The sequence below is a fragment of the Zosterops lateralis genome (genome assembly GCF_965231275.1).
Source record: "Zosterops lateralis genome assembly, chromosome: 1".
NCBI classification, from domain to species: domain Eukaryota; kingdom Metazoa; phylum Chordata; class Aves; order Passeriformes; family Zosteropidae; genus Zosterops; species Zosterops lateralis.
The window spans coordinates 8,571,107-8,594,766 of NC_139762.1; the positions used below are offsets into that span (position 1 = coordinate 8,571,107).

General features: G+C 39.1%; 1 protein-coding gene across 3 annotated transcripts in view; it reads left to right on the plus strand.

Moving 5' to 3' along the window:
* Positions 1-23,660, plus strand: part of DPP6 (dipeptidyl peptidase like 6) — a 399,855-nt gene that overhangs the window by 163,543 nt on the left and 212,652 nt on the right. The gene's annotated exons all lie outside the window — the stretch shown is intronic.

Here is a 23,660-nt window from a genome sequence, read left to right on the forward strand (position 1 = left end):
ACATGGTTGTTATTATTCTGAGATATGGTGGTGTTAGAGAAAAAGTAGCAATTGCTCAAGGTGACAAAGTGTCATGAAACTTCTTTTTTTAATTACCTAAAGTTGAGATTCTGCAGGTGTCATTGCAGTGAGTGTAATAAGCATTGACTAGTCCTCAAAGCAGGGAATTTATTTCTCAACTTTGCTTCCTCTTAAGACTCCCTGGCACATCACAATTTAGTTGAATCTAATATACTAACAACCTCCTTTTTTTTTTTTTTAATTTTCATGTCCCAGTATCTGTGATTTAAAAGTTAATTTACAAACATTGCTGAGAATGCTGATCCATTGAATCTAACAAGGATTTGAGATTAATCTTTTTAAGCTTAATAATTGGAGGGTGCAGTTGCATTAAATTGATTTATTTTCTATGGTGTTTTTCTCAAAAGGTACAACAACATGGCTTTACGTGGATTATATTGGTGGTTGACTTTGCCACTGCAAGTCCTGGTATAATTAGAAGTTTTATTCCAACAAGCTAAACAAGCCAGATAAAGAGCAGCTGTAAAAATATGGGACAGAAAAATCCAAGGAGAAATTGATTGAAACAGCCCTGGAAAGTATTTAGCACATAAAGTTTCTGCATTAGGGAGATTATATTGATTGGGAAATGCTTTGACTTTGGTTGCTGAGGGCTGTTCAGTGTTCACTTGTCCAAATCAGTATATCTTGGCAGGACCAGCTACCCTCAGTTACTGCTCCTCTGCCTAAGGAATGTTGCCTTCCCACCTTTGAGAGTGGTATTAAACAAGTAGATGATGTCCTCTTTTGGTTTTGTGCCTTGTTTACAAACTAGGCTTTCCAAAGCCCTTCTGGGAGATGACAAGACTGAGTTGTTGTGTATGAGGCATCTTTCACTCAAAGGTGTTGAGGAATTCAGTGTTGATACTGGGCTGTATGATGACAGAGCATCCCTGTGTAAAACAGAACTTCAAGGAATTCTAGAAAGTGTACGTATCTGAAATTTGAGATGTTTTGTATGAGTGTCTCTATTGAGAATAAATCTGCTGACTTCATCAAGCCATGAGCTGGTCCCTATAGTACCTTTCACTATCTTGAAAATCCATTTGAAGAAAATTGAGGTTTTGAATCTGCAAGAGCAACAAATTTATAACTAAGACTTATTTCACCTGGCTCATTCTGTTCTCATGTGGCTTTTATTTTAGAAATGGCTGATATTGTGAACAGTTCTCTGTACTGTTCTATCATGGTGGATAGAAGTGCTTCTTCCAGAAATGAGATTTCTCTTAGGTTCTCAGAGGTGTGGAAATCTGATGGAGCTCTGTCTGAGAATGGACTTCAGAATTAGGATCACAATATAAATTAAGTCTTGTATACACACTGGAATAAGGTTGTAGGTCTGGTTCCCTCATTATTTGTTTCAGATTTATTTTATCATCTGTTGGCTCACATCCTCTTGCTTGTGAGGAAATATTGTCCACACTAGTCTGCTCCTTACCTTGAGGTGGGAGGTACCTGGAATGAACTTGGGGACCATGTAGGTTCCCTGCCAAACCTCCATTGTAGATAATATGCTTCCTATAAATTCCTGTAGGTTCCTAAAATTCCTGCAGTCTCCTATAATTTTTAGACCTTCTCCAGTCAGTTATAATGCTCTTACCATCTGGGTAGTAAATCAGTGTTATCAGTAAATAAGTTGTCTTCTTGTCTGTCTTGCCAAAAGGGAGCCTTTTTTTTTTTTTTTTTTTTTTTTTTTTTTTTTTTTTTTTTTTTGTTCAGCATCCTGCTGTGAATTCCAGAGAGACTCTGGTGATCAATAGCATGCAGCCACTGTCACAGACTAAGCCCAGGTTATAAGTCTTCAGTGATCTCTCTGCTGTAAATTACAGCTGTTTGAAACTATGATGCATAGTTGTTTTTCTGTATAATGCAGTTCCTTTGTGCAAGGATATTCCCATTAAATCATCCAGCTCAAAATATTTTGGGGAAACCTTTCAAATCTCCATGGAGCTCTGCCTGGGGATGGGTGGGGAGCTGGCTAAAAGCTTGTGGCTCAGGACTGAAAGGAGGGGAGGGACTTTGAGAGCAGCCTTGAGGAAAAAACCTGGGGGTGTTGGTTGATGAGAAGCTCAATGTGACCCAGCAACGTGACCTGGCAGCCCAGAAACCCAAACACATCCTGGGCTGATCAAAAGAAATGTGGCCAACAGGTGGAGAAAGGTGATTCTCCCCTTCCACTCTGCTCTGGTGAGCCCCGCCCCGCCCCCCCGGAGCACCGTGCTCAGCTCTGGGGTCCCTGATATGAGAGGGACAGAGGAGGACACAAAGACTGTTGGAGGGCTGGAGCACCTCTCCTGTGGAGACAGGCTGAGAGAGTTGGGGCTGTTAACCCTGGAGAGGTGAAGGTTCTGGAGAGACCTTAGAGAGATTTCTAGTGCCATGAGAGAGCTGGAGAGGGGCTTTCTACAGGTGCAGGTAGTGATGAGACAAGGGATAATGGCTTTAAACTGAAAGAATAGAGTTAGATTGGATATTAGAAACAAAGTGTGTACTGTGAATGTGGTGAGGTGTTGAAAGAGGTTGCCCAGAGAAGCTGTGGCTGTCCCATCCCTGGAAGTGTTCAAGGCCAGGTTTGATGGGGCTTGGAGCAGCCTGGTCTAGTGGAAGGTGTCCCTAAATATAAATATAGCAGGGGTTAGGAATTAGATGGTCTAGTCCTAAGTCCCTTGAAACCCAAACCATTCTATAATTCTGTGGTTCCATATTGAGTATGTTTGGACCATAAACCTAGTTTTACCTCAGAATTTGTGTGTGTCTACATTAAAATGTAAAACCAAAAAATAATGAAATCAGATTTAATGAGATGGGGAATTACCAAATCAAAAAAAATCTCATTGTTCTAAAAATGTTTCTGCTGCCCAAATGTGCAATAAACTTCTGCATTTATCCTTGAAGGTTTAAAATATCTGAAAACTTAAACTTTTTTTCCCACTTTGATACAGCTGGAGTTAATTACACCCCCCCACAATTAACATCATAAATCTCTTTCTCATCTCACTCTAGGAAAGTAAAGAGGGCTTGGCTGGTTGCTATTTCTGTAATAAAGCATTCTGGAAATACTGTTTTATGTACACAAAGATATGAAGTAATTGAGCTCAACAGGCCATGTAAAATACACATGAGAAATAAAGTATGTACTTGGGGCTAAAAATATAATCCTAAATGAATCCTACTGGGATGTTCTGTGCTCATGCTACTTCTAGTCCTCTCTCTGCCAGTCGAGCTTATTTCTCTTTGCTCTTGTTTCCCAAATAGCTTTTTTGGTCATTTTTCTTTGGCCTCTAAGAAAAAAGTTGGAGAAACAATCAATTCTTTCTTCTTCTAAGTTGCTACAGCAAGGTCCACTGTAATACACAAATTGTGCATAATCCCACAGAGCAGAAGAATAGATGTAGTAGAGGTTTGGGGAAGAAGTTAATGAGAGATTGTAATGAATCTATGCGTTTGCTCTTTCTCTGTGGAGTCACTGTTCAGGGAGACTGTGATACACATTTTTCAAACCGTCTTCCAGATTATTTTTCCTCTGGTTCTAACCAGGCACTTACATTTTTGCTCACAAATGCCTATGGATTTCAACAAACACAGCCTCCAATATCCACCAAGCCTTTGTTTTATTTTTCATTGGTCCATTTCTTGAGTAATGGTTGATGTTCGAAAAGAAAAAATCAGGAATTCAAATGTTTCAAGCTACTCACCAAATACTGTTTGTACTTTTATGTGTGGTTTGCTGCTCGTCAGGTGTAATGCATTACTTTTATTTATTTTTATTGCCAAAACTGCTGTTAAAACAAGAGATGACAGTTGCTCCAAGGAGACTGAATTGAGGTGACACTCAGATGTTTGTACTTCATTACTTTTCATTGCCTTGACAGTTTCTCTAGAGTTTGTTTCAATCACAGAAACCTTCAATTATGATTAGTGCATGGCTCCCATGCCAAAAATCTATTGAGCTGCATTTTGTATAGTATCCATCAACATGGATAACACAACTAAATCAAGAACAGATCAACTTCACTTAAGGGATTCTTCAAAGCTTGTTGTGTTGGCAGCATGCAAAAGTGAAGATCTGTCTGAAAAATATGTGGCTTTTCATTCACTTGTCCATTTGTGCTGATTCTCTTTGCAAATACAAACCATCATTACATTATCCTTTTGCTTTCATATCCTGTGAGGGAGGAGAGGTGTAGGAATGCACCCCCACACCCGAGCAGGTGTTTCCATGTAAGGAAAGGTTTAAGACTCACCCCTTGCGGTTCTTTCAAGGTAAAAAACGCAGAAACTTTGATGTTCTTTCCCCAGTAATTGGCCAGGTGCCAGGCAGAGATACCAGGTGGATACCTGGACCTGTATCTCTAAACCTGTTGCCAATTTCATTGGGCAAGGGGCCAAAAAGCCCACCTGGACCATTCAGTACTTAAAAAAAAGCACAGAACTGCTCAGTGCTTTTCTGGACTGCCTTAGCAGTGCAGGAGTTCTCTCTGCACTGTGTTTGGCTTGTATTTCTTTGTTTGATACTGTTTGTTGTTTTTGTCATTATTAAAACCTTTTCTTTTACAAAGCATGTCCAGAGAAGTTGTCTCACAAGTATTATTAACCACTCTGGGAGGCTGCAGGTCAACCCTCAGACTTGATACATCTTCACAGGGCTTATTACAGGCTGGCCACGTGTAAGACTGTAACAGAGAGGATACTCAAAAAACTTATAGAAAGCCAGACTGTTAGTTCTAGACTGATAAAAATCACTCCTATCCATTCTGTGAAATTTCAGTGGATAAGAGAAGACTAGGAGCTTTCTTTAATACAAACAAATAGACAAAGAAATAAATAAAACCCACCTGCGACCCTTGTCTGGGAGAATTGTGGGCTTGAGGGAGGAGAGATTTTTGCAGAATCAGCTGCTGCTGTTGCTGACCTCTCAGATCCCCTCTGTGCCTGCCTGGGAGGTGTTTGCAGAGGGGTCTGGAGATGGGAGCAGTTGTTTCCCCCTGCCTGGCTGCAGCATCCGTGCTCCCAACACCGCGGCGCTGGCAGATGGCTGAGGGTGGCACAGAAGGCTCCCATCCATTTTTAGCAGCAGATTTCAGTGCCTGCTAGCCACTTACTCTTTTTGTCATTTGGGCAATGCTTCAAACTCTGGCCACATTATTTAGCTTTTAATAAGCTGGGGTAGCTCCTTTTTATTTTAGAGCATTTGGGACAAATGTCTTTCCTGAGTTTTGTCTTGGTCCTGCTGCTGAATGATGTGATTCCATTTGTTGTGAAATGCACTCTGCGTGCATAAAACACAGCTAGAACTACTCAGCAAGCTGCAGAGACTTATTTAGCTAGCTGAGCTTTGGCAGGAGATGACCAGTTAACATGAAAACTCAGGAAGAAAATCCAATAGTTGTGGGAGATGTTGAAAGTAACAGATGAGAAGAGATCGCTTGCAGAATTTTAATTGTACACAACAAATTCTTTTTGGCAAATTGAACTGCTGCTTGCTTGTCAGGGACATTAGAGAGCTAGAAATAATGTCTATTTTAGCCAAGCGACCATCTACTACTGCCTTTTGTTGACAGACAACTAAAACCTGAGCAGGGAAAAAGACTAATTAATCATTACTTTATGCATCCTTTACCAGAGTGATGCAGAATTTGCATTTGAGTCCTAATGTGCAGAGTTCATTTAAATTAAATCTGGTTTGCTTTTTATTATTATTATTATTATTATTATTGTTATTACTATTATTGCTGTAAGACCCAGGAATAAAATTAGTGGAATTATTGTTTTCAAGGAGCCTAATACAGTTAGTTGTCCAAGTCCAACCAAACATGTCAATCTCAACTGTCTCCACTTTCTGTACACCATGTTGTTGCTGAATGATGCCCAGGGGAGAAATTGCTGAGTCGTGATAAATTGTTGAGCATCCAAAAGCTATTGTTTGTCTCACTGGGGACCACTGAAAGCTCAGTGCTCTTGAAAACCCAGCCAATTGTGCAGGTGCTTATGCATGGGCTTTGAAGGCTCAGTTTTCTTGTTTTTTAAAAAAGATGTTTTCTTAAAAACTTTCTGTCATCACTGGTCATTTATTTTTTTCCTCTGTTTTATTTTGAAAACATCTAAAAATAGCACACTTGAAACAAACACATTTGAACTCCTGTGTAGTCAAATGAAGGCATTTAATTCAGGAAACTGAGGGTGGTCTTTTGGACAGTATTAAGAAGGAAAAGGCAGCAGTTTCTCAGATTTTAGAGCATTAGATAGCCCAGTTGAGTTTTGTCTTTTCCTTTGCATCCAAGAGTTAATACTGGAGCTGAAGTGTCATTTTAGTTATAGAATATGGTTTGTTTTCTTTTTTAGTTGTAATATAACAGCCTTTGAAAGGCCTCAGGGCAGGAGATGCTCTACGATAACTCTTTCTATTATTAATGGAAATCAATTTTAATTATAATGTTATGTTATTTAAATATATCTTCCTTGCAGAAAGGTGTGTGTTGCTAAAATGGCTCTTTCCACATGTACTACCAATAATATCTAACACATACTTCTTGCTTTATGTCTTTGAATTGCTTTTAAAAATATTCTTTCTGACATCTCAGTGATGTAGGTAAACTGCATTACCCACACTTGGCAGTAAGGGAAGCTTCATACAAGAATGAAGTGGCTTGCCCAGGGCTGTGTTACTCCTGTATTTCAGGCTCCAGCCCACGATTTCCAGTGATGATCAGGGTTGTGGGGATAAAGAGTTGGGGTCAGCAGTGGCTTCAGGCAGTTTGTAGACACATCCTACATTGCTTAAGCATTTTGAGAATGTCAACAATGATTTATTCATCCAGTCATTCCACTACTCTTGTTTGGATTCTTTCAAATGAGATCAGGCACACTTGGGTCTTTGGATCTTTATGGATGGGCACTTCTAGAGATCTGACAGTCATTTAAAGAATCCCCTCCTAAACCAGACTCTAGTAAGCAACCATGGCTATTAATAGTCCATCAGGAGAATATGTGCACACTGATTATAAATGCTCATGTGTGCACACAGATACACTGACATACAGCCCACCATGAAAATTACCAAATAAATCCTTGTGCCTGGCAGCATTCAGTGAACACTGAACCCAAGAGCAAGAAATCACTGTTATAAATCTAAAATGCTTCCAGAAAGGTGTTAGGCACTATCTCTCCCCTTGGAGATGCAGCATTTTCCAGCTTTCACTGGATTTCTACTGGCCTAAGTAATAACTGACCAGGGAAATAAAAGCAGACTGGTGCACCACTCTCAAAAAATGTCTCATCCCTACAGTAGAAAATAGTGCCTTTCCCCTGCAGATGGTTCTAAATTTGAAGTGGTTTGTTATTTGCTCCTGAAGGAAGGAGAATTTCATGATATCTGCTGCTTTGTGTCAAAAAAATATCCAAGTGCTGTGGGTCAGTGCTTTGCAGTGACAGGATAAATGAGCCCCAGAAGTGCCTGCTGGATGCCCTAATATTGCCTCCTCCTGTAGCTCAGTGCCTCACAACTCTTAATGAATTTAACCCCAGTGCCTGGGATGCTGGCACAGCTCATGAAGCCTGAACAGACTCTTTTGGCTGCCTGCTCAGTCTTCCCAACTGTAACAGGCTGCACTCTTGCCTTTAATTTGTGCTTCTCCTTCCACAGGGAGAGGATAGAGCCCAAATTGATGATCCAGCTCTGTCTCAGACCCAGCTCTTAACCCTTGCCTCCCATGCTGTCAGTGCTTTCTTCACTGAATCTGCCTTTCTCCCAGAAAATTCAGTGTCTCCTGTCACTGCCAGTGACAGGAGTTATTTTATAATCTGAAAACGTGTTTGCTTCCCTTGAGCAGCAGAGGATATGTCATTCCTTAGTGGGCAAATAGGGATGGCATGAGGGACAGGTGAACACTGCTGCTTTTATCTGTCCTCCTGGACAGATAGTTCTGTGACCATGAGTTGCTGGCCTGAGAAAATAGAAATATGATGAAGTTTTCAGGAAAATCTCTGAAATTTCTCTTTTTCTACTTTTCATAGCATGGCAAAGTGACAGCATTTTCTCTAAGCTACAACTAATGAGGGCAAGAGGACCTAGAGAAAGTGTGGAGGCTGGAGGAGAGGGAGCCTTGCCTTGAAAATAGATGTAGTGTGTTAAAAATATACATGTGGGGATGAGGAAAAGTGACTAGTAAAATAAATCATCATCACCCTCTGCTTCTTGCTCTTTCTGGAAATTCTGCATCTGAAGCTACAGATATTTCCTGTCCTGAAATACTCCAAGTGGTCTTTCCCCTTCCCATTGGCTCTAGAAATGTTAATGGCATAAGACTGGCTGGACAGTCCTGTATTCTGCAAAATAAAAGAATTCTGGCCCTTGATTAACTCAAATAAATGCTAGTTTTTTAGAAATACTTTTCAATGAAGTATGATATCTCTTTAATTAACTATTCAAGATACTGCATTTATTTTCATTATGTCCACGTATTGTCAAGCAATAGGTGTGGACATAAACATCTAAGTGGAAATACCCATTCAAAATCAACCTCTCCTATCCAAAGAAAAAAGCAAATAAGTTTTGAACCAAATGCTGGGAAGCTTGAAAGAAGCCAAAATGTCTTATTTAAGGACTTTCAAAAGAGCAGTCATTGATATCAACAGTGATTTTTGGAGTCTAACACTGATGTGTTGCTATTTAGGACTTCAGGCTCAGTTGCTGCAGGTATCAGGTGGAGTATAAGGACCAAGAAAGATGTTCTGATAGCTGAGGAGGTTAAATGCAGTAATGGGCCCCCTCACACATTTGTGCTGTAGTTTCTACATCGTTCTGAGTGATCTCTTGGCCAAATTTTTTCACAGGTTTAGCCCTTCCCCATTTTTCCCTTTCTTTTATTTTTTTTTCCCAATACTCAGCTGGATATAGTTGTTAAGTAAGAGTCTGGATTCTAAACTTTCTTTCTTCTGACTTTCAGAAGGGCCAGACATTTCTAGCTACAATTGAACTAGATAGGAGCTATACTCAACTATATAAAGTTATGATAATTGCTCTGAATAAAATCACATCCCAGGCATCTGAAATTAAGCACCCTAAATTAGCAAAATGTTTGACCTTAATCATTCTCTGACTCAGCTCCCCATCTGTTTGATGGGATAACATCTTTCCTTTGCCACGTAGAGGTGCTGTGGAAAGAAAGTGATGAATATTTGAAGCACTCATGTATTGTAGTGATGAGCTCCATAGAAACCACTGTGAGAAAAATGACAACTCTGCCTCTGGAGCAGGTTGGGATTGTGGGCTGCAAATGCAGTGAGGATCAAATGAAATATTGAAGAGACCTCATTATGTGTGAGCACCAAGCACTTGGTGCAGTGTCTGAGGCAGCTGAAAGTGTGTAGGATGTATAATTAGACTTCTGCACAATACAGAATATGTACAGGGGGCTGAATTACAGCTCATGAACCTTGAGGTTTGAGTTTGACATTGTCCAACTTACTGCCTATGTTTGAACCTTAACCTTAAGGTAGATTTAGTCTCTTGCTGTTGACTACAGGTAAGATTTTCGAAAGCTCTTTCTCTGTTGCCAGTAGAGATGACAGGACTTTATGGATGGCTTTAGTGGGAGCAGAGATAGACAGTGTTGAGTATTTTCAGGTGACAAACAGGGATTTATGTTGCACATTGCCTGAAAAATACACTGAGAAAAAAATGCAGTGTTTGATGCTTGAACTCAGTGAAGTTCTTGTCATTCCTAAGGGCTGTTAGCTTTTCCTATTAAGAACAACCTTGTCTGTGAGATGCTAAAATTAGGTATTGGCAGCGTTTGTTGTTGTTTGCCAGCGCATAACATGAGTAGGCACAATTTCTCTTATTAACCTTGAATGCAGAATTCCACTGACCCGGTTCTGAACATCACAAACCTCGTGGTAACCTCCAGAGGCTTTTATCTGACATGCTCCAAGTGGTATTTAAATGACCCAGAGTTGACTTTTAGTATTATTTATATTGCAGAAAGCATCAGAGATCACAACCTCATTGTGTCAGGCTCTTATCAGACACTACCATGAAGATCTGGCAGTATAAATTGACAAATTGAGTTTTCTTATTCCTGTTTTTACACAGAGAGGAGGCAGAATCTGGCTTGCAGAGAACAGAATTTGTTTTATGCTCACTGAAGAAGAGGAGAGGCTTCCTCAAAGTCAGGCACAGGGTCCTTAGTAGAGTCACTAGCAGTATCCAGACTGTTGGGTCAGAACTGTAATTTTAGCAGCATTAATTTCTTTCTCATCTCCTTTGCAGATACAGTCTCCCAGCCTGCATGCTGAGATTTTGCTTTTTTTTCCCCTACCCATTTAAGACTTTTTCTGTCCCTTTTACATAAGCAATGTCTTATATTATTAGCAAATAATTGTCTTCTTCTGCAAAAAGATTTTTTTTTTAATCATAGCTTTTCTGATGACACTTACCGTGTCTCTTCTGAACTTTGGAAGTCAGAGTGTACTGAAATTGATGGTACAGTGTATTCCTCCCACCTCCATAATCATTTTCTACCATACCCTTGGCATAGACTCCCTGATCTTGCGCATTTTCTTAGCAATAAAAAAGAGCCATTCGAACTGCTACAATTTATGTGATCTCACAGGGGAAAAAAACATTATTTCCTTAGAAGCAGCGAAAGCAAATCGAAGTGTTCCTCACCGTGAGAGCAGGAATTGGATTGAAATACCTGTCTTAACCACAGGAAGTTTTCCACTCTCACAAACCAATGGAATATTTTGGAAAACATCTGTCAGCTCCCATGGAAACTGGTCCAGCACCTTGTCTTTTTTTCCATTGTTTCACGGGTTCCAGCAACCATAATGAGCTGTGGTGTCAAAGAGCAATAATAATCTTTCAGTAGCACAAATACACCCCTGCACAAACTGAGATACTCATCACAGGAGAATATTTCTTTGCCATGCTGGAAAGGGCCTGTCATGCTGAATTCTGGCTCAGAGATGACCACATCTAGAGGTGGCAAGAGTAGATGGAGATACTGTCCTTTCTGTGAAATCATTGTTCAGATTTTAATTTAATTTTTTTTAAGTCAACTGGCTTTCCAACACCCTTCATTTTCTCTTAGTCACAAATCTAACTCCTATTTTTAGGTTATATTGTATTTATTCATAGTGTAATAATATCTGGTAGCTCTGGTCATTCTGATGGTTTCTGTTTCTAAGAAAATGAAGAACTAAGTGTAGAGCAAGAGATCATGTTGTTGATGAGCACAAACAGTGAAACAGAAAGGAATAAGATAATAAAAAAGGCCACTTCCTTCCTAGGGTTTGATAAGGATCCTAAAGTACAGGGTTATACATTGAGAGCATTGCAATACTGAGGATCAATGGTTAGGAATGAATAATATGCTCATCCCAAAGGAGTGTGACTTTTTGAAAATCAGTGTTTTCTTCAGTGGGACTCTGAAAAGGAGGAAAAGTGCACTTGCATTTGGATTCCCTTCTCTCATTGTTGTGTTCAGGAGGGAAGTTCAACATGCAGCTCAGCAAACCTGACTGGACAGTGACACAAAAGAGAGGCTCTGCTTTGCTTTTTGCCTGCAGTGATTCTGGCAACACAGTTCTGAGGGGAATTTCAACCAAGTGATTTCATTATTCCTTTTTTGCTAGTCTCTCATCTGTTTTATGACTACCAAACTCTCAGTTTTTAATCCCATTTCTGTATTGCTTCATTTTTTTATTGTGTTTGTTATTAAAAAAACCCCCCTGCCAATTCTAATAAAATAGCAGCAGTCTATGTGATGAGGAGATTTTAAATGTTTTATATAACTTAGTCTTAGGAATAACAAGGCTTTGTTCTCTTACCCAACAGGAATGTATCACTAAATCTCTAATATTAATATATTAAATGCATTCTTAAGTGTGCACTCAGGGATGCCCATCTGCAAGGGATGGAAGCCTCTGTTATTTCATAGCTTGAGATCTCACTCTATCCACCCCCTTTCAGGACTTATTCTTACAAGGACCAAACCCAAACTCCATGTACTAGGGTTCATCCCTAGTGGTTTGGTGGCATTTCTGACATTTCTGTCTGTACCTCTGAAGAAAAAAAAATAAATCAGTCCCTTGTTCCAACTTAGCTGATTTAGCAAGAGAGAAAATAAAAATTTGGATCCCAGTAAATTTGTGTAAGATAAAAAAAAATTTGAACGTGAGATTTCACCAACAATGGAGCCAGGGTGAACACTACAAAGCTGCATTCAATGTATTTTCGTATTGAGTTGCCTCCAAGACTTCAGCTGTGTTTCTAGAACTGGATGGTGAAGTTACTTCTCAGCTGCATGGGAACATTATTCATCACTACTGTGGCAGGAAAATTCCTGGGAGGAGTTTATAGGAGATAATTTTGTAAGCTGTAGGAAGGTTTCTGCAGCTCTTGAGCTGCTCTATTTCTGCAGGTTGATCCACTGGAGGATCTGGACCACCCCAATCTCTGCAGAGCACCTGCTCACCTGCACAAGACACTGCAAATGACTCCACTGTTGGGATCATGTTGTTAAAGTGAACAAGGTGTGGTCTGCCATATTTATAGAAAGCTGTTTTAAATATTCCAGTTTCAATCTTCTCCAAATCATGACAGAAAACACTAATGAAAACAAAAGCATTTAAATCCCAAAACCAAACCAAATTCTTAATTCTGGGAGCTGGGATTGCTATTTATAAATAAGAAAATGCAGTGTAACCAGGAATTGCTCTCAAAAGGCTTCCTGAAATGTTAGTATTATTTTAAAAGTACCTACAAAGCAAGGGTTATTTGGAGGCACAAAGCCCCACTACTAGAAACACTGTTTTCCTTTTAGTTCTATTGATTTCTTTTGTGGCTCTTGGTTTCATTCCCAGGAACTTACAATGCTTGCTAAAAGCTCATGTTATTTATCTTCAGTGAACTCTTGCGTATCTATGATTGTGCAGCAAAATTCTATTTCTTAGCAATTTGCTCTAGATGACTTATATTTTCAAGAATTTAACCACAGGCTTGATTTCTTTTTTCACCTGATATCCAAATTATTCAAGATATGATGCTTAAGAAATACAGTGGACAATAAAAGGGAAGGATTCTGGAATTTTTGGATGCAAAGGGAGTCAAAATCAGGACTTTTTTACTATTTCTGTGAGCCTTCTTTCAGCACAGCTCTGATTTACTATTATTCCAAGCTTTTATCCCTCCTTGCTCCTCTCTTGAGTTCAGAATGCCAGACACATCAGTGTTGGAAGATGTCTTCAATCTGCTTACAGATGTGCATTGGGAAAGAATGATGGGCTCAGTTTTGCTGGAAGTACCCTTGGATTGTAGGAGTTATTTCAGTAAGTCTTAAATGGCCCATTTTCTACTCCTGCATCTCTGCTGTCTGATCTGTCAGTAACAGCATTGCCTTTGGGTGGTTTGGTGGTGGATTTGGGTGAGACATCCTCTCTGTGTCCACTGTCCAATGTCTACTCCTGGGGAAAAGCAAATGCAGTTATTGTACATATTCCTCTGTTGGCACATGGGCAGAAAAGGTCCCCTTGGAAGCTTTTCCTCTGGTGTAACTCATGAGCTTTTCCCTGAGTAGATCTAAGGAAACACTTCTTCCTGTCCCTCTTTTAGCTTATAGACATCAAAGATATCATAGGTATCTCTTGATAAGTAGAGTTCTATTTATGCTTATGGGCTGCCTTTTTTTATAATACTTTACAACTTTTTGTGTGGCATTATTATGAGTAGTTCTCTGCATTCCATTGCAATATTTCAGTTTTATTACCAATATTGGAAAAATGTGTGGCATTTAATGCTTTTATCTGATACCTGTAAACAGACAAATGGCTGCTCAGCAGTGCACTTCAAAGGTGTTTTCAGATTAACATTATTGCACAGGAGAAGCCATTGTTACACGAAACATGAATTTGCTTGAGTTAACAATAGGATGTTGGAAGTTCCTTTAGGAATAGTCTGGCAGTGGCTTGAGCTCATTCTTTGAAGTACTGTGTTGGAAGCAATGCTTTATTTCTGATAAAGGTATTCTATTTGAAATGCAATGAAAGAATCATTACTCACTTCAGCCCCTTTGACCAATGAACCTGAAAACATCCTCAGGCAGTAAACATTTTTCTTAACAACCCTACTGTACCAGGGCAAGGATAATGAGAAATTTCATTGCTGCTTATAAGTGGGGATATCATTAGTCATCAGAGTCATTATTAAATTATATGATTTGTTTAATGGACCTACGGTATACTTGAATTGCCAAAAAATCAATTCTATTTTTTTCCTAGGAATTATAGTAGAGGGCTTACAAGCACACATAAATAGAAATTTATGTGAGACTGTTCTAGTAGGAACCAGACTGAAGTCTAAATTGCTGTGATAACTGTTAAAAAAAAAAAAAAAAAAATAAAAAAGCCTTTCTTATTTCTAAGAGCTGGAAGTCGGTGCCATTGAAAGAATGAAGTTAGGCCAGAACGATGTTAGACATAAACAGTCATTACCTAACAGTCATTCATTGTCTGCAAATGACTTCAGATAGGATTCTGTGGAGTTCTTTTCCCTGGCATTAAGAATGGCATTCAAGTATTCGAATGTAAATGCCTAGTGGCATTTTTGTGTCACAGACAGAGAACTAAACACCTGCACCTGTCTGGAGTGGCAGGGGAAGCCAAGCAGGATAGACCATGACATTTAAAATACCACATGACATCTGAGATTAGGGATCAGACTCCTACTGTTTTAGTGACACCCTTTTTTTTAGTGACTTTGAATTTTTTTCTGGTTTCCTGCAATACTCTCTAACAACTGATTTATTTGCTTTCCATGCAATCCTGCAGATCTACAGTATTTAGTTTCCTAAGAGGTTGTTCCAGCTAAAGCTCTGCTTAAAGATCTTACATGAATTGCCATTCTTCCAGTGTCTTTTGTATCCCAAAACAGTTCCATAGCAAGTTCCTTATACCTCATCTCAGATAACAATTATAGACATTTATGAGTGCCTAAAAGATAAATGTTTTTTACAAAATATATACAGACATCATTTCAACTTTCATTGACATGAAAGAAAGTTGCTTGGATTTTATAGAATATTTCTCTTGTACTTGAAGGAGTTACAGCAAGGATTGCCTCCTCTAGCTGAGCTTCTAGCAAGTAAAAGTGATTCCCTCTTCTGTATTTATCATGAGATAATAAACTTCACATAGATGAACCACAGAATCTGAAATCTATTGGTTCAAGAGAATTATGGAAGAATAAACTAAATGGTTATGAACTGATCTACTTGCTGTAATTCATAGAGCAGAAATGTCTCAGTTGATTACACTGAAACCAGATCTAAGTGTGCAATCAGAGTGGATCATAAAGGTAGCTCCGGTGTAATTTTAAAACCAAAGGATCTGAAACTACTCTTTATTTGGTAATGCAGCAGGAAATATAGAAAGTGATAGTGGCTGCTGAGGAATGAGAAAAAGGATATCTGCATCACTCATACAGACAGCTTGCAATATGAAAAAAAAAAAAGTGGAATAAAGTGATTTGCAAAATTAGTTTTTACCTAAAACTATACATTCTGGTAGGATACAGTCTTTGCATATTGATACCAACAATTCTTTTTTTTCCTTGAAAAAACACCTCTAGGCTTGACGTGGGAGGATATGTTCAATCATAATCTGTTTGTGCCTCACCTTTCTGCCCATCTCTGCCAATAACTGTGGAACCAGCAGCTGAGTTCAGTCAAGTGTGGTGGAGCAGGCAGTGATTTTAAATGTATTAAATCCAAATGTGAAAATTAGTGGGTGAACAGGAATAAAGAAACTCAGATTAATGCGTCTGAAGGGGGAATGGATGGAACATGAACCCAGCAGTTCCATGCCCTGGCTGACCTGCCAGCTGGCTGAGCAGCACACAGAGTAGTTTCCCTTGCCATGGCCAATTTTCTGACTTGGGCTGTAACTCTGTCCAGATCTCAGCTGTAAAGCTTCCTGACCCTTTTTGTGTGTATTGGAAGAGATCTGAGACACTCTGTTCAGAAACACTAACTTCCAGGGGAACAAGAGAACCAAAATTCATTAATTCTACATAGGGAAATGTTAAAGAAGAGTCTGTCTAGAAAGTGAAGCTTGAGTTTCTGAGCAAAAAAGCATTGGAAATTGTTCATTTTGGCTCCCATTTCTCAGGATTCCTATAGTTTTTAGCACTTTTCCCACAAGTTTTCCTCCAGCAAAGAAATTCATGTTTCATAGTGCTTGGTGACAGGAATTCTGCAGCTTGGGAGTGGGCTGTAAATCCTGGGTGGCTGCAGTAATTCCCAAGGGAATAGCATATGTCACCACAAATGAAGTGTGAAGCTGATGGTTTTTCTGTCTCAGATACATCAGAGGGAAAACTCATGTAGTAGAGACTCAACAGCTTTGTAAACCTCTACCTGAAAAAGAATAGTTTGCTTGAAGGAGTCCAGGCAGAGTAATGGCTGCCAGCTGGAATTGCATGTGTGTGTGGAGTTTGTGTGTTGGACAGTTATATTAGCATAAGTAATGGGTTTGTTTTCTGTGAAAATCTGATCAGGGAGATGATTTTAGAGCTTTGGAATTTATTAATCCCCGCACAGAATATAACCACTGGAGATTTATAGCTGTAATGTTTGCCTTTCCTTAATTTCCATAATTTTCTGCGTTTCTTCTCCATCCATCTGCTCATCTCCCTGCATTCTTGTAACAGACATTCACTAGCTTTCTTAAGTTTTTGTTTGCTTGTTTGTTTGTTTGTATTATAAACTTTGATGTTCTTTGATTCTGCTTTTCTTTTTTTAAATAAATTACAGCCTTTTTGTTGTTGTTTTTTTTTTTTTTTCCTCTTGATACATAAAGTTTTGGTGAGATGTCAGCCTTGCTTGTACCAACCACACCTTCAAGTTTTAACCTGAGCAGAAGGTAAAACGAGGTCGAATAGCACAAACCTTCAAAGGAATGTGCAGAAGTCAGTGTGCCATTCCCTTTTCTCTTGAAAATTCAGGATTTCCCTGATGCCCAGAGCCAGCAAGTTGATAACCACTCATCAGCAGAGTTCATGGCCCCAGTCCTTTCTATGTGGCAGGACATTTGTGCCCACACAGCTCTACGTGGTTTCACCACAGTTCTGCATGGAGGGACGTGTGCCCCTGAGCAAAGGCTGCTGCAAATGGCACTAATCCTCCTTCATGGTTCATGTATAACCACAGGATGTGCATACCAGGCTGCCAAACTGGAATTTGGAGCCAGGCTCAGTTCAGGGGAGGTTCTGACATTGTGCTGATTTCTGCAAAGCACCCGGGATACTCACAGCCCACGCAGATGTTTTATTATTGTACATTAATATGGATTATTGAAGTACTACTGGAAGGCCAGGAACAATTTAGGCTGTATTGTGGTGACATGAATAAAAATTACAATAAGCAACAGATATGGCCCTCAAGGGACTGTTGTCAAAAAACCAACGTTGACCATACAGGAGAGATGGGCAGAAGTAAAAGGCACTGAGGGGAAAGGGAAACAAGTAACTGCTAATGAGATAAATGCAAGCTAGAATCAGGTGCGAAATATTCCAATTAAAGATGGAATTGGTTCAATAACAATTGTTATCTTGGTGAGCTGCTCTCTCCAAGCAGACAAGCATGGGAGTGAGGCTCTCAGTGTTCATACACATTGAGACTCCACATGTGTGACAATGCTTTTGATTTCCTCCAAATGCAGGTGAGACCAAAAAACTCCAGCTACTTTGATAAAATGTCACTAGGAAGCTTAATTACTCAAGATATGTTATAAATATCCATGATCTTAGTTGTAGCCCAATGTGTTTATGAAATACCAGGCTGTTCTATGCCCTCCTTCTAAACCATATTTTTTGCACTCCTTTCTTTTTCTAGTTCCATGAGCATATTAGTTTTGTATCTGCAATGAAAAAAGTATGAGTTGTTGTTGCAGTTACTACTTTCTCAAGCCTTTATATTACTGGTTGTGCCATATTTATGGGCAAATCCTGCACACATGACTCAGGCAAGTAGATCTATTAAGTGTAGAGGAGATACCTTTTTTAAAAAAAAATTACTCATATGGTAAAGACAGAAACAAAGACATTCAGCTGGGAAATTGTCTGTCAATGCTAATTTTAGAAGTACCCATGAAAATACATTTTGTTTTCTTTGATTCTTTTCCCTTTATGAAGAGCTGAAGAGAGGACCATAAAATTCCCAGTGGTGGGGCTTTGAATCCTGCATCACTCTTGGGCTATCACAGTTTGCATGCTTTTGTACAAGGTTCTCCTGCTGTCTCAAACCCAAGGAAACAATCCACTGCAGGAAGCATTTCAAATGGTTGTATAATATAAACACAGAATAAATTCCTTTTATTTTATATATAGGTATATTTCTACTTGCATTAAAAAAAATAAAACAGCCAAGGATTCTAGCTTTTGATTTCTTGCTTTGAAGAATTACAAAAAGTCAGTTGTGCTGTCTCTTATTTTATTAAAAGGCATTCCAGGCTGCTTGATTTATTCCAAAGATCTTCCTTTATCGAAAATTTTAGGTGATCATTGAAAGATGTTATAATAGAAATAACTAAATAAAGCTTAATATTTTCAGGGCCTATTTATTGTAGCCACCATGCAGCAGAAGGATCTGTATCAAGTAGCTGAGACAGGATAATGGAAGAGGAAGCAACCATTTTAAGTCTTTGCTTTTCAGAAAGGAGCATAACTAAAATTTGAGATAAAATTATTGTGGAGATAAAATTAAAGTGCCTTGGGGTGTGAAAGGATTAAGGATAATGTATATGTCTATGTGTGGGCTTGTACATACACTTATGCATGTGCTTTTCATCCAACATTATAGACATAATAGCTCTAATTTCCTCTTTCTTATGTATTATACACAAGATTTCTGCATAGAGAGTCTTAATAGTGTAGATTATTATTTAAACTTGTTCTCAGTTTTTTGCTATATGCTTGGGACATCTATTTTTAAATACTCTGCTGGCTACTTACTGTTTGTTAAAAGGCTTTTTCAGGTGTAAGGTGGCTTTACAAGATGTATTTTGATTCAAGAGGGAAGTTCTTACTATGGTAGTGTGGATTTCAGAGGCAGCAGTTGTTGTCCTCAGGGCACCCATTGAGTTGGCAGTTCTGAACCAGTTGTGATTAGGTGCATGTGAGAATGATATTTTGCATCTCTGTGTACAGAATTTTGTTGAAGATTATTTCTTCCCCCCAGCATGTTTTAGATAAGAGAATTCTTTTTTTTTTTTTTTTTTTCCCTCACTCAGTAGTGATGCTCTGAGTTCTAAGTGCTGGCATTTTATTCTTCCCTTCTGAAAAATAGTTATGACTGCTCTATGTCATCTCTCAGTAAAAAAAGAATTTGGTGTTGCTGTCTGTTGATGGATTATTTTTTGATCAAGCAATTCAGCATTATGAAGGATGAAATTTTGTCCTAGTTTACTAGGAGCAAACAAGGGGACACCTCTTAACATTAAATGAAAGTACTCTTAACCTTAATACATAAAGATAAATACACATTGCCCCCCCCTTCCCAGGAAGCAGATGAATAAATACACCTCTCCGAGCTGAGATTAGACCTTAAATTTCATCATAAAATCAGAACTGAAATTATGGAGGTTTCCCAAGAACATAAATATACTGAAATATTCCTTTGGTGAGCCTGCAGTATCTACACTTTGGTGAAGTAAATAATGTTACTAAATCATTTGAAGTATTCATTCAATTTGGGAGTTTTAAACTATCCCATACAGGGCCAGGTTTTTGCTTATCTAATCCTACCTGCTCTCTAAGGCAAAGGTCTTTATACTGAGATGTGCTGCTTGTTCTGGGTTCCTCCTCCTTGTCTGTGGAGCACAAATGCATCTCCCTGAGGTTAAAAGTGTTAGTGTGAGTTGGAAATAGGGTACCCACTCAGCCAGAGCATTGTTCTGATCCTCAATATAGAAACTAAGGCTCTCTTTGTTGTTTTGTTCAGTTTGATTTCACTTCACTGGATTTTAAAAGTGCTAGGGGAATTTTGTCAGTGCCCTATTTCAGGGAAATCTTATTAATCACTTTCAGTCGTGCTGCATAGTTTCCTGCTGTGGTATTGTTGCTGAAGAAGGAAATTCCAGACAGATGCTTTCATTAATGATTGAAGAAAATTGGACTGGTACTACTTGCAAATATTGAATTGAGAGGAGTTACATGAATCCTTTTCATAATGTGCACCTCACTGTAGGAGAAAAGTTCTTTCATGTTCTGTCTGCACTAAGGGTTATACCACACAAAAGGGGCAGCTCAGAAAGTTACCTGCCTAGTTACCAGAATAGTGGCCTTAAGAAAGCAATGTAGGTATTTTTTGCTGTCTCATAATATGATGGAATCTTGCAAAATACAGGGAGTCAAGTTTTCAGTTGTTTCTTGTAAAATTTGACATTTTTAATGTGGTTAATGAATGAAAACAAGGTGCACCAGCACCATGAGAGCATCCCCTCTGTGAAGGATCTCTGCATTTCCATCATTGCCTTCACCCTTTGACATCCAGATCTCTGTCTTCACCCTTTCTTATTCACAGGCTCTATATTCTTAAAAAAGAATTCTAAATTTTCTTGTCCAGAATACCACAAGAAAATAGTTCAGTTAAAACTTTGACTTTTCATTCCAGGTGGAAACTGTGTTACCTTTTGAGGGGGCTGTTTTGGGGTGTAAGGGGTGGACCAGCAGTGGGCCAAAGACTACGGACTGAGGATAGGCAGTTTGGGAACTGTTGAGGATCACAGTTTGGGAATCCATGACCCAAGTTATAACTGAATAAGTCAGACCTCATTAAAAGCTTCTTCTCCTAGTGTTACATGATGAGACTTCTCAAAATCTTCTGAAAATGGAGTTCAGTCTTAAATTCTTGCCATCACTTAGGATAGCTGGCTTGCTCTCCTATTCATCTAAATGACATGAAAGGGAGGGATTTTGTTTAACCTATAGATAGTTATGTATTTGCAGTCTTCTGATTCATTGCTCCTATTGATACATGACATGAGTTGATTGCTGAAATGTATTTTAAATCTCATTTTATTTGCAATATATTCTAAGTATAGCACTTAATGCAGTGTTTCACAATGATTCAGAATAGATGTGAGTGACTCAGAATCAAGAAGTGACTAAATATTTTTTTTTTTTTACTTCTCTTGAAGGCATTTCTGTCATAAGGAGATACTGGGAAAGAATGCAAATATTGCATCAGAAGAGCAGAAATTAAGTCAGAGGGGAAAAAAATGGAGTGCTGCAATGGAAAGTAATGATACTGGATTGGATAGAAGATAAGAAGCCTGTAGAAGAGATAAAAGCTGGTGTTGGTATGCTCCAGCATGATGCTTAGAGAAATATAAACTACAGCCTCAGGGATTTTAAGGAATAAAGAATTTAGAGAACAGTAGTTACAGAGAAGTATTGAAAGGAAAAGAATTAAAAGTTTCTTAGTGAAGACAGATATAACTAATTTCTTCTAAAGTCTTGCTGATTTTAAAGTTTATGTAGTACTTATCAAGAACTTCTTTGATGTAAATTGGGTTTTGTGTCCTTGCTTAGCATTTGAAACATTGCATAAACTACAGCACTTTTGAAAATCTTATATAATTACTGAAAGTTAGCTCAGTTTTTTAGCTCCTCCTGGAAAATGGTTTCCTTAGCATGTTGAAGCGGGACTTTTTTATTGAAATCTTGTGTAAGCTTCTAGAATTCTTACACATGAATGAAGTATAAAGTCTCACTTAATTTGTCTTGTGTTTTTTTCCACTGTCTACTGAGTTCACTTTGCTTCCTGGCTGAGTTTAATGAACTTGCTGTCCTGAGGGAACATTGATATTAATGCTGTGTACTGCTCAAGGGCTCCAGGCAGGACTGGTGCATGGTGCTGTGCAAACACTCAGGTGTCATCGTGACCCCCACTGTCATCCTGCCAAATTTATTACTTTAGTTTCACACATCCAGCAACTCCAGCTAAAAAGTATTTTCTTTGAAGCCTCCTCGTGGTAGCCTAATTATTGCTCAGCAGCAGTAAGGGCAGTCCCTTGAACCCTACAGAGCTGGATTCAGGGATGGGATATCTGGGACCATTAACAATATTATGTCAGGTCTACCCCTGTCCTTGAGTTATGCAGAATGTGCAGAAATAAGAGCAACAGGTCCTCCTCTATCAGCCTTGGCAGCTCAGTTTTCTGGAGTGCAGGGGGTTGTAGCAGGGCATTTCCACACCCAAACAAAGGATTATATTAAAAGGAAAAAAGCTTTGGTTTACCTTTGAACATATGAAGAAGTCAAGCTAGAAAGTTCCATGCCCTTCTCATTGGCTCAGCACAGGGGCACTGGTTGGTCTTTGGAAATGTTTCTCAAAACCTGTAGCTGTTTCTATTGGCAGCCAACCAAATTGTCCCTCCTTGATCATTGTATACTTAAGAAGGAACACAAAGATGCTCAAGTGCTTTTTGGGGTGTCTTAGCACGTGCGAGAGGTGTCTTAGCACGTGCAAGAGGTGTCTCAGCACCACACCTGGCTTTTGTTTTGTTTCTGTATCATTTGTTATTTTCTCTTTTATTAAAATCTTTGCTTTACAAAACACACCCAAGGAGCCCTCTGGCAATATTATTAACCCTCTCTGGGAGGTTACAGGTCAACCCTCAGATTTGACACATCTTCACAGGGCTCATTACACTCTTACAAGTGTAAGACTGTGTCAGGGGGTAGATTTAGTTTTTCTGTATCACCTGGTTCGCTGCTGTGTTACTGCAGGGATCACCACGTCATGTGGTGAAGGGGACAGAAAAAATATCTTCCTAATATCAGATACTACGGTCTTGCCAGAGCTGTCACTCTCCAGTTTAACAAAAGAGCAGTGTGGAGCACAGAAATGTAGGAAAGGAAAAGACATCTGCTTCAGGGGGAGAAGAGGAACTGTAGAGAGGGATGGATGCAGAGCTATGTAACCCCTGCCTGGACTCACACCAGCCTGACCCAGCCCGTGTGCCACTGCCTGGAAAGGCACCAGGGTGCTGGGACACTCAGGCTCACAGCTCTTGCACAGGTCAGTGTGGCCCTGGACACCTGCTCTGGTGCCAGAGAGTGATGATGACATTCTGTCTGTCATTGTCTAGATGTAGGATCAATAAACAAAAGAGCTTGAGAGCCTTGATCAGGCAAATACAGAGATGAATCTGCTATGCAGGCAGAATTAATTTTCATTAATTTAAATCCATTCTTTGAATTTTAAATTAATTAATTTTAATACTATTGTTTCTATTAGGGGATCTGACTCCTGCAGGCAATCATTGTGATCACCTCTGCAACAGAGAGGGAAAAGTGCTCTTCCAGGATTAATGTATGAAAATTGGGCTGTCACTGTTTCTATTCCTGTTTCCAATTTTATTGCTGATTATTAGAGTAGCCTTGGTAAGATCACTTGTTCACCATGGACATTCTTTCACTTTTTCCCCTAAAAAAAAATCTATAAGGTAGCTTTTAGTTCCCAGGGGTGATGTCGGTTCAGCTTTACCAAGTAAATGTGTTTTGAAATCACTAGATTAAAACAGGTTACCAGTGCAGG